Source organism: Lepus europaeus, chromosome X (assembly GCF_033115175.1).
Source record: "Lepus europaeus isolate LE1 chromosome X, mLepTim1.pri, whole genome shotgun sequence".
Taxonomy (NCBI): domain Eukaryota; kingdom Metazoa; phylum Chordata; class Mammalia; order Lagomorpha; family Leporidae; genus Lepus; species Lepus europaeus.
Window position 1 is genome coordinate 128520580 of NC_084850.1, and position 11441 is coordinate 128532020.

The 11441-nt window shown below is 44.9% G+C and overlaps 1 pseudogene; it reads left to right on the forward strand.

The window, feature by feature from the left end:
• Positions 1 to 1796: 1796 nt before the first annotated feature.
• Positions 1797 to 2334, forward strand: LOC133752878 (high mobility group protein B3-like; annotated as a pseudogene).
• Positions 2335 to 11441: the final 9107 nt, after the last annotated feature.

The window sequence follows — 11441 nt, forward strand, 5'->3', positions numbered from 1 at the left end:
CCACTTCCTCATCTCTGCTCCTGGGATCATTCTCCCAAGCAAGCTACCAAGTCCCCCTTTCAGTTTGCTTTCAAGGGAGTCCAAGCTAAGCCATCGCTGGGTATTTGTTCTGCCCAGCACCTTTCAGACAACATGCTGACATCTGAGGAATTCCTACACTAGGTTCCCACGTTCAGAGGTAGAAGCCCACGTTGCTTTCCCAGCCTCCCTCTCAGCTTGGGCACAGTTGTTTGTCGTAAGCTCCGCTGATCAGATGCACCTGTATGAGACTCTGGTTTTGAAGGTAGCAGGATGAGAAAGTAGGCATGACACAGAGTCATTGTGCACGCAGGGTGGCCGTGCATTACCGAAAGCATCGAGGAGCGATGGCTGTGACATTCCACACAACACAGCACAATAAGAGACTAGGATGACTGTGTCTGAAAATGACAGCGGTAAGGTAGCATGACCTCCGCTGGTGGAGTGCAGTGGTGTAACTCGGGTGTTGTTCCAGGCAGTATTTCATCCAAACCAGGTTCTCTGAGCCTCACAAGGTTTTCCAAGCCACTAAATGTTCCATGTGAAATTACCTGAATAAGCTAGAGTAGCAGGGTAGAGCGTAGCTAGTTAGTTTTCCTGGCAGAAAGTAGGACTGCATTTCTCAGCCTCTCTTGCAGTTGGATGTTGCCGTGCATCTGAGTTCAGGCAATGGAAGGAATGGCCACTTCCAGGTGCAGCCTATACAAGCCTCCCATGTATCATCTTGCGGCCTCTTCCACCTCTGCTAGCTGGATACGGAAAACACTGAGCCTCCAAGGCAGGAGAGAGAAGGAACCTGGGGCCTGCATGACCACTTGAAAGGCCACCTGTAAGTCCAGAACATCCGCTCTGGGCTCTGCTATGGTGTTCATGTGCCCCTCAAACTTCAGGTGTTGGAGACTTCATTCTTAATGCAAAAGTGGTGGGAGGTGAGACCTTTGTGGGGAAGGCTGTTCAGGTCATAAGTGCCCTCATACATGTTGGTGTTTAAAGGATTTTCAGAGCGGATTCATGGTTTTCTGCTCGTCTGCCATGTGAAGGGACAACACAGCAAGAAGGTCCTCACCCGATGCCAGCACCTTGACCTTAGACTTACCAGCCTCCAGAACTAGGAAGAAATAAATTCCTATTCTTTATAAATTGCCCAGTCTCAAGTATTCTGTTATAGCAGCACATTAGAACTAAGGCGGGCTTCTTGAGAGTTATAAATGGGTTTCTGTTTGGGTAAAAGCCATGGAGACATGAGGATTTATTTGCTATAGCAGTTAGCATTACCCTAACTAGCACAAGTGGGTTTTACTGTTTACAGCAGAGCTTAAACAGGCTATGGCAAACTCAGGATCCTGAAGAGAGGTCAGTACCCTGGAGAATAGAGAGCAAAGTGGGAGTGAGGCAGCTCTCACAGAGGCCACTGTTGTGAGACTGGGGAGTTCTGAGATGGATGTGGGACCCTGCACTGCCTAGTACAGTCAAAATGGCTAAAGATGTGCAGCGGGTTGAGCTGCCTCTTGCAATGCCGGCATCCCATAAGAGTGCCAGTTAGAGTCCCGGCTCTTCTGCTTCCAGTCTAGCTCCCTGCTAATGAACCTGGGGAAAGCAGCAGAAGATGGCCAGGTAGTTGGGCCCCTGCCCCCCATGGGGGAAACCTCAATGGAGTTGGTGGCTCCTGGCTTTGGCCTGGCCCAGCCCCACCCATTGCAGCCAGTTAGGAAGTGAACCAGTAGATTGAAGATCTCTCTCTCTCTCTCTCTTTCTCTCTCTGTATTTCAAACAGATAAATGTTTTTAATGCCATGTGAAGGGACATCTTTTGGTAAGATGTCTGCTTATGCCTTCTTTCTAGACGTGCAGAGAGGAACATAAGAAGAAAAACTCAGAGGCCCCTGTCAGCTTTCCAGCAGTGCCCTAAGAGGTGGGAGACAGTGTCAGGGAAAGAGAAGTCTAAGTCTGAAGAAATGGCAAAGGCAGATAAAGTATGCCATGATCAGGAAATGAATGACTATGGGCCAGCTAAGGGAGGAGAAAAAACCAGCAGTGCCCCTAAAAGCCCACCATCTGGATTCTGCCCACTCTGGTCAGAACTTGACCCTAAGATCTCATCTGCAAACCCTGGCACGTCTACTGGAGACATGGCCAAAAAGCTGGGCGAGACGTGGACTCACTGATGAGACAGTGAAGAGCAGCCTCCCAGCACTAAGCTGGCGAAGCAGCAGCAGTCTGAGCAAGATGTGGCTGACTCGAGTCTAAGGGGAAGTGTGATGGCCCCCAGGGTCTCACCAAAGTCGCCCAGAAAATGGTACTGGAGGAGGAGGAATAAAACACTGCCACTGTCTCTCTGGTGAATCCCTTAGATAGGAGAGTGCCATGATGGACACATCTCTTGTTTGAGATGGGTTTGTTGCCCGCAACAGATTTAATGACAAAATGCAACCACAATCATATTGTGGAATCTCAAAGTGCTCTAGAAACTGTCAGTGCTTTACATCACGTGGCCATAGGTTGCTGTGAAGCGGCCTTGGGTAGCTTGAAAATGCATCAAAGTTGTGCGTATTTTCAAATATTTTAAAAATATTTATTTATTTGAAAGACAGAAGTACAGAGTAAGGAGCAGAAACAGAGAGAAAGGTCTTCCATCCACTGGTTCACTCCTCAAATGGCTGCAACAGCTGGAGCTGGGTCAGTCCAAAGCCAGGAGCCAGGAGCTTCATCCAGGTCTCTCAACATGGGTGCAGGGGCCCAAGTACCTGTGTCACCTTCCACTGCTTTCCCAGGCATTAAAAGGGAACTGGATCAGAAGTGGAGAAGGTGGGAATTGAACCAGTGCCCATGTGGGATGCCAGCATCATAGGTGGTGGTTTTACCCATCATGCCACAGTGCCAGCTCCCCAAACATTTTTTAAATGAACAGGCACTCTCATAATCTCTTCATCTGTGCACTTTGCTGTTGGTGCAACAAAGCATCTTAAGATGTTGCTGACATTTTCATTTAATTTGTAGGGTGCTATTAACTCCATGGTTATTGGCTAGAGGTCTTGAGTTAGCAACTGTACATAGCTGTAGTTTGTAAAAAGAGCAAAACTACTGAGATAAACTTAATGCTCTTTGCGTGGTGTTGAGACTGTGGGGAGGATGCCTCAGAAGTGGCTATACACTCCTGCCTCAGAATCAACCCTTGGGACATTCGGATCTGGCTAAAAGGTCCATGAGAGTCTCACAGGCATGGAAAGCCATGACATGGTGGCAAAAAACAATCTAAATGAAAGACCCTGGTGAACAAGACCCCAGCAGAAGGAACAGGCCATCAAGGAAAGAGGTGCCTTTCTCTGAAGGGAGGAAGGAACCTCCACTGTGACACGGCCTTGACTAAACAAGTTCAGAGTCGGTGAACTCAAGGGGCTTCCATAGCCTAGAGAGCTCATAGCAAGAGTCTCGGGTGATTGCTGACGTCATAAATAAGAGTGCCAATTGTTAAATCAACAACGGGAGTCACTGGGTACATGCTCCCCACGTAGGATCTCTGTCCTTAATGTGTTTTACTATGAAACTTAAAAACACTACTAGTCGAACAATACCCTATACCTTGTGCGGTTGTGTGAGTACAGCCTGTTGAAATCCTTGCTTAGTGTATATACTAAGTTGATCTTCTGTATATGAAGGTAATTGAAAATGAAACGCGATGAAGGGCGGGATGGGAGAGGGAGTGGGAGAGGGGAGGGCCACGAGAGGGAGGGAGGTTGGGGGTGGGGAAGCCACAACAATACAAAAGTTGCACTTTGTAAATTCACATTTATTAAATTAAAAAAACTATATAACAAAAAAGAACTTCATACTTTACCCTTTTAGTATTTTTTATGTTCTACTTAAAACTATTGGTTGAACTCTGTAATTAATATACAATTATTCTTAGGTGTTTAATGTTATAACTAGTACTCAAATAGTATTTTAAAAAATATAAATAAAAAATTTTAAAAAGTGGCTATAGATCAGGGTGTGCACTGGAGCCTGGGCTCACTGGCACTGTGGTGGGCACCCATCTCACTCCAGGTTCTCTGGTTTTTGTATGTAGTGATGAGCAGTGTGCTGCCATTCGTAGCTGTGAAACAAAGGGGGGTCAGCTGGCATGAGAAGGGCTTGAGTTTTTTCTGGTAAGAGGAGTTTTTTTAACTGCAGCTTTGAAATAAGCTCTAGAACTTTCCATTGTCAGCAAAATGAAGAGCTGCTGCATTGATGAAAGTTCAAGAGCTTCTGTACTTGAACACAGCTTGCAATATTTTGTTATTTCTTGGATGTTTAGAATTCTGAAATGTTTCTGAAGTCAAATAAACAGTATTGTATTTTTAAAACTGTTCTCTATGACCACAGTCTCAATTTCTGACTCATAACAGTCTTTGCAGTGAAACACCCCTCTCCCTTGTATTTAGCCATCAATATGATGCTGCCTCTCACACTCACAGAGGCCAGCTTACTTAGGACTGCTCAGAGTCACTACGTGGTTTGCTTTGTGTCTGACATCAAGATGAAGTCTAAACTCTTGACTGTAAGAGCTAAGCTACAACATAGCCAAAGGTCTAGCAGCCCCCAGAGATGCAGGAAGGAGGGTGGTTAGGCCATGAGCCAACTACTGTCTAGATTTAATGTTTTTTTTGCCTCCTACCTTCATTCCATATTTTGGGTGGCCAAACACACTGCTAAACAGCAAAAATATAAAGAGTGTGTGATACGTTAAAAATTTAGGCCTTGTTTTTCCTCTTTCACACCCACCCCAGCGCATGTAGCAGAATGTGTAGTTATTGTGTTCAACATTTGAGGTCCTGGGCTGTTGCTTCTGTCTCCTGGACCCTAGTGAGGAAGGATGGGGGTGGTGGGCTAGGGGACAATATTCATATTTTTTGCCCCTACTTCAACAAAACCAAACACTTGAAAGCATCATAGGCTCCCCTGTGCTATAGGACAGGCTGATAGAATTTCCAGGCCCTGCACGTCTCATGACAAATAGAATGGTCTTCCCACAATCCAATGTTCTTAAACTGGAAGAAGCTTGCTTTGTATTTCCTTGGCTGCACTAGTGGATGCTGTAACACTGTCCAGGTTGGGGAGAGGAGTGATGGTCTCATGGCAAACGGTGATGTTTGAAGGCTGCCACTAGCATACACCTTAACTAACTGTGCAGTAATGAGTTAGTGTTGCCTGGCATTCACATTGCAATGTGTGAGGTTCAAGCTATGAAGCACATAGGAATATTTCTGTTGTATTTTATTAATTTAAAGAGAAACCAGTTTTTCCATAAAATTTCTTATTTGGAACCTTTACATGTCTAGAGGCGGTATCCTCTGTCAGGTTCTGAATGGGTACAAGTCATGGTCTTGGTCACAGCCTTCTCTCTCTCTTCATAGCCATTCCCTCTTGCATCAGGACTGTTTGGCTAAATGTGTTGTTCTAGTTTTTTTTTTTCTTTCTGGAAAATGGCTACAAATGTAAAAACCCTCGGCAGTGAGGTTTGTTCACAGGCTCTTGTTCCAGAATTGCCCCTCTGCTTCAGCCATGCCCTTGTCGCTTGGCTTTCCAGGCTAAAGCTCTGCTGCCCTGCATAGAACATGTCAGGCCAAGATTTGGGAGCTCAAATACAGAAGCAAGGCTCAACCTGTAGTTCCAAAGCTGTGGTTTCTTGCTAAGTGCTGGCCCTCTAATCTGGTTGTAACTGGATATGCCAACCACGGGAGGCAAAAGGCTGGAAGGAGGTGACCTTCTTTTGGGTTCCCACAGCAGCTAGACAGAAGTGGGCAAGCTGTTGAACTAAGCAATCTTTGATCAAGCATTTAGCTCTGCAGAGACTGAAGTTGAGGCCACTGGGCCCATTAGTTGCAGCAGGGCCACTATGCTACTATGTGCACACCGTCATGCGATTGCCCCACTAATGGAATGATGCTCTGTAGCTTCTCCCAGATGCTGCAAGTGGTGTGATGTTACCACCTAAGGCTTAGGCTTAGCTTGATTTTTTTTTCTGGGCCTACAGGATGTGTTCTTAGAATGCCAACCGATTCCTTTTCCCTGCTTTTGATTGCAAAGGGCAGTACCTGCTTCTTCTAATCACCTCTTGCAACCCCCTAACCACCTTTTTGATTGGCATTTTATCCTTTGGAAAGAACGAGGCTGTGGTATGGCAATAATTGTCTATCTCCTGGGGGTCTGTTCTTGTCACAAATATGTTTGGGGATATCGGATGCACTCAGCCTCTATAATCACATGTCTTAATTAGTCTCCCCAAAGAGTAATCAATGGGCTGTAAAAGGCAGGGGATGGGAACAGTAGTAGATCAGACTGGAGATGGAGGCAGATGAAGAAACAGGGCCCCACAGACTTGGTTTTAGTAACTTCACACTCCAACATCAAACCTCTAGAGAGTGCAGTCAGGGAGGCACGTAATATTATCATAGTAGCCACAGTAATTGTTTCCTCCTAAAGTACCAGTTACATTTCCTGGTCAAATAAATGAATAAGAGAATCTTGGAGAAGTGAATGTACCTTGAGCAGGAAGCCCCAGAAATTAAAAAAAAAAAAAAAGAGTGGGTGACTCAGATCTTTGAAGGAAGGGTAAATCATTTCCTGTGAAGGTAAAGAATCCTCCAGGGCAACCTCTCTGAGGTGAGACAGTGGCTAAGCTAAGGGACATAAAAGGATGGAACAGGAGTCCTGCCACCTGTTTGCAGGAGGGGCTCCAAGCAGGTTTGCTAAATCCAGGCATTCCTGTGAAAGGAGGGGAGAAACAGCTTAAAATAGGCTGGAATTGATGGAGAGGAACTTGGGAAATCTGGAAATCAACAGACTTCTTTCTTAGCCCTCTGAGAGGAGTACAGGTAGTGCTACACAGAGGGGCTGGTTGTGAGCCACATTAAGGTGTGTGGAAGCCCTTATCTCTCACGAGCTCAGCACAGATGCCAGGAGTTCTGTCTTTTGATGACAACTTATTGCGTCCTCATTGGGCAAACTCCAATACCTTCTTCTTGCCTGTTTTGAAAATAAGCCAAATGTCAATGATACTTTAACAACCAGGAATGAAATGGGGGAAACTAATAATTGAGGGGAAAAAATTACAGGCAAATAGAAAATGAGGTACAAAAGACTTCCCTCTAAGGTGAGGGCAGAATATTATTCGTAAAATACTAGCTACGTAGCTTCCTGTTCCCAGAAGTAGGGGATTCCCAGATGGACCCACCATGGTATTTTTGTCTCCTTGACTGTTTCAAAACTGCATTATTGCCTTCCCTCTGTTATCGCAGGCAACATGCACTGGTTTTCTTAATAGTACTATTGCACCACGTTTGGAAAACCCCAGCGTATGGGCTGAACCAGCAAGTCAAGCCTTTATATTTTGCGAAATCCACACAAAAGGCCCTCCATTAAACAATGTGCCCTGAAAATTATACCATTATCAAAATCCCTTGAGGCGAAGGCCATTAGACATCCTGGTGAAAATGGCAGCCTTCCTCAAGTAGCTGGACAACCCTATTATTTTCCCTTTTGAAAGTTCACACTTGCACCAGGAGCAATTACACCCAGCAAGAGCCACTTCAGAGATTATTCTACGTGGAAGTGTGACTGATTACCCTACCCTTACAGTTCTGGCAACCAATAATCTGACCCCTGCTTTATGGAAAAGCTCATTTCTAGTGGATGCCTTATTTAAGAAATGCAATGGAGGTGATTAACTTGGGGTATTCAAGTGAAAAGTATTAATGTTTAGATTACATTCACTCCTTAAATTTTATTTTAGTTTTTTAAAGGTTTAAAAGCAGGATTTATCAGAGTCAAAGACCTCTAGCCAGAGCAGCATAGTGGGGTGCTACAAAAGAAGCAATACCCAGAGGACCCCTGTGGCACTGGAATTTTTAAGTACAACTTTGGGGACCTGTCAATCCACAAGGTGGGGACAGCTCCTACAAAAGACCTGATTTACAATTCTTGATCCTGTCTGGCATCTCTCACAAGGGTGGGATACCTAACTTGTTTTCACAACAAACTGTGATCACTACTTCCTTGATATTCTCATGGTAAAATTGGGAGAGTCTTAAGGAAAGCAGGATGGGTCAGTTTGTTCTTGCTAAAGATAACCTTTTGATGGGAACCAAGCATTCTATACCCCAAATTCCACTGGGACCACCCTGACCTTCAGTCCTTTTAAGCTTCAAGCCCTCCTGTTTTAACATCTGCAAGCCTGATCTCTAGCTTCATCCCAGCACCCTTCTCCAGGTGACTAGTGTCGCCTGCCAAACAGTGCTGCATGCAATGGGCTTTTACTGGTCTCAGTGGCAGTGCTAACAGCACCCTGCTGCCAGATACAACTTCTGGAACCTGTCCACAAGTCTGTACCCCAGTAAGATGTGTACAACTCCAAGTTCAAACTTGCTTGACATTTGTATTCGCCTTCATAGCAGTCATCTGATGCCTGATTAGCTGGAGACAGAAAATTCATTTTAGAATTGAACTTCCTCATTTGTTTCTCATCTAATTCCTTTTGGTGTTGCAAGTTTCCAAGAGCTTCCTATAAATTATTTCATTTTTTTCTTCTCTGACAGATCTTATTTATGTTGTTCTTTCTTATTTTAATTAATACAAATAGAACAGATTTCATGTATTTCACAGGTACAGTTCTAAGGAGATAACCAGACTTCCCTCCTTCCTTCTCTCCCTCCTACATTTTTCTTGTAGGAAACTTAGATGTGGAGGATTCTAGTAATCTGACCAGGAATGTCACAGATAGAGAATTATGTGCTAGAGAAGAGACTCTGACTCAGAACTCCCACCACCTAACTCAAAAGAACTCTGACAATTATTTTCCTGCTTGCTTGACCATGATCTTCCATAAGGAGCCAATCTTGTGGTTTCTGAGTGTTTGCCTGAACGTTCTTGGCCCTACTGTCTTTGAGAATTGTGTTCCCTTGGGTTCTACTGTCTCATCTCTGACCACCATGTATAAGTGTGCAGCAGGTGCTAGCAAAGCCTTGCCTATATCCCCTTGAAATTGACCTTTTTAAAAAAAAAAATATTTATTTTATTTGAAAGGCAGAGTTACCGAGAGAGAGGGAGAGACAGTGAATGAGATATCTTCCACCCTCTGGTTCATTCCCCAAATGGCCACATCAGCCAGGGTTGGACCAGGCTGAAGCCAGGAGCCAGGAGCTTCCTCTGTGTCTCCTACATGGGTGCAGGGCCCTCCACTGCCTTCCCAGGCCATCAGCAGCGTGCTGGATCAGAAGCGAAGCATCCAGGAATCAAGCTGGCACCTATATGGGTTACTGGCATTGCAGTCAGTGGCTTAACCCACTATGCCACAGCACCAGCCCATAAAATTCACTATTCCTATTCATGCTGATCCAAACAATTCTCAATTACAAGCACCCCTTCCCAACACACCCAGGAACAGCCTTCAACCAGTGGTTGATGTAAGTTGGTAGATAAATCCCCAGGTCCCGAACCTCTTTGGTAGAATATGAAGCATATTCTCTACTGTCTCCCATGGTTCCCCAGATGGATTGACTCCCAGGTGCCCACAGAAGTGCTGCTCAATAACTTCTCTACTGTCTTCCTTTCCTTCTACCTCCCTCCCCATTCTTTCTGGAAACTTTGTACAGAAACTGCTTGCACTCAGACCCTTGTAACTGAGTCTGCTTCTAAGGAAACCCAAACTAAGACAACATACATGTGTTGTACCCTCATCCCAACTTGATTTCATTGTGGGAATTCCCAGCCTTTGGTGTGAAGAAGGTGTTCTGCCACAAACATTCCCTTGGCCTCAGATACTTGCAGCTTGACTACAAACTTGCAAATTGATGGGGGCTGGTGCCGTGGCTCACTTGGTTAATCTGCCTGCGGCGCTGGCATCCCATATGAGTACCGGGTTCTAGTCCTGGTTACTCCTCTTCCAGTCCAGCTCTCTGCTGTGGCCTGGGAGGGCAGTGGAGGATGGCCTAAGTGCTTGGGCTCCTGTACCCACATGGGAGACCAGGAAGAAGCACCTGGCTCCTGGCTTCAGATTAGCGTAGCTCTGGCCATAGTGGCCATTTAGGGGGTGAACCAATGGAAGGAAGACCTTTCTCTCTGTCTCTCACTGTCTAACTCTGTCAAATAAATTTTAAAAAATTGCAAATTGCTCCTAAATCCAACTATTTCTATGCCTTCCTTGTATTCAAGAAACAGGTACTCTAAAAATACCTCTTTTCCCTGTTCCCTCAGTCAACAGTGCTTCATATTTCCATCATTGCTATGATAGCCCCATGTATTACTTGGACTTTGTGTAGATTAATGCGATAGGCAAATTTGTTAAAAATTAATTTTATGTCTATCACAACAATTATGAAGGAACTTTATTTTGGTCAGAATCCAGGATCTCATAGAAAAATTATATGTATATGTGTGTATGTTTGTATACCTACATATGTAGCTTTCTAGATCATTTTATAGTTTTAAATTGTTTTACCTCATTTTGAAAAATTTAATAACTTAGGCAGTCAATTTGATAACAACCATATCCCAGAAAAGCATCGTCTTTTCTAATACATTATTTGTATGTGACTGTCACCGTTTTCACTAGAATAATGCCAGCGAGTGAGCCAGGATTTTAAGAATGCCCCTAAAACAAACTTCTTATTTGTTTACATACTGGATTCTCAATTATTGCCCTTGCATATTTTTAGGAAGATAGTTCTACCCTCATTCCCAACCACAAAGACAATTTAGAGGGAGACATATGGAGCCCCAACTACACAAACCTCACCCTCCCTGAAACACACTAGATAGAGTTCAAATGCCTTTTGCATCCCCTGAGCCAAGTCCAACCTGCTGGGAGCCCCAGAGTAGAGTAGAAGGATCACTAGTATAAATGAAATGCTTCCAACAAATGTCCCTTCCTGCTCAGATTGCAGAGAAACAAAAACACACAAATTAGCTCAAGTAAAAAGAGGAAAAAGGTACCTCGCAGAGCACAACTAAGTCTCAAGAAGGCCTGGAACAAGAAATGAAGCCTGCAGCTGCTCTCCAAGTCGACACGGGCTCTTATGCTTTGTCACCGTGCAGATGTGGTGTCAGGCTTTCTGCAGGGGCTGTCAGACTCTGCCTTAGGGGCAGTGTGAAGAGAATGGCCCCTCCAGCTGCAGCTTACATGACCTAGCACCTTCAGTGTCCAACACTGAGCAGTTAGGATCTCTTTGTCTCACTTCAGAGCCCCTTCCTGCTCCCATGGCCAAGGTGGTGGTCACACAGTTGTAACGTGAGGACTCGAACCACCCATCAGCAGGGACTGAGGTTGGAGGTGATGGGTGATTTTCAGAGACTGGGCCATAGGCTGGGCTTCTGCTGGCCACCATGTTGGAGAATTGTTCCCAAGTATTCAAAAACAGGCTTTGGATATTGAGTCAGTAGAAAGCAAAT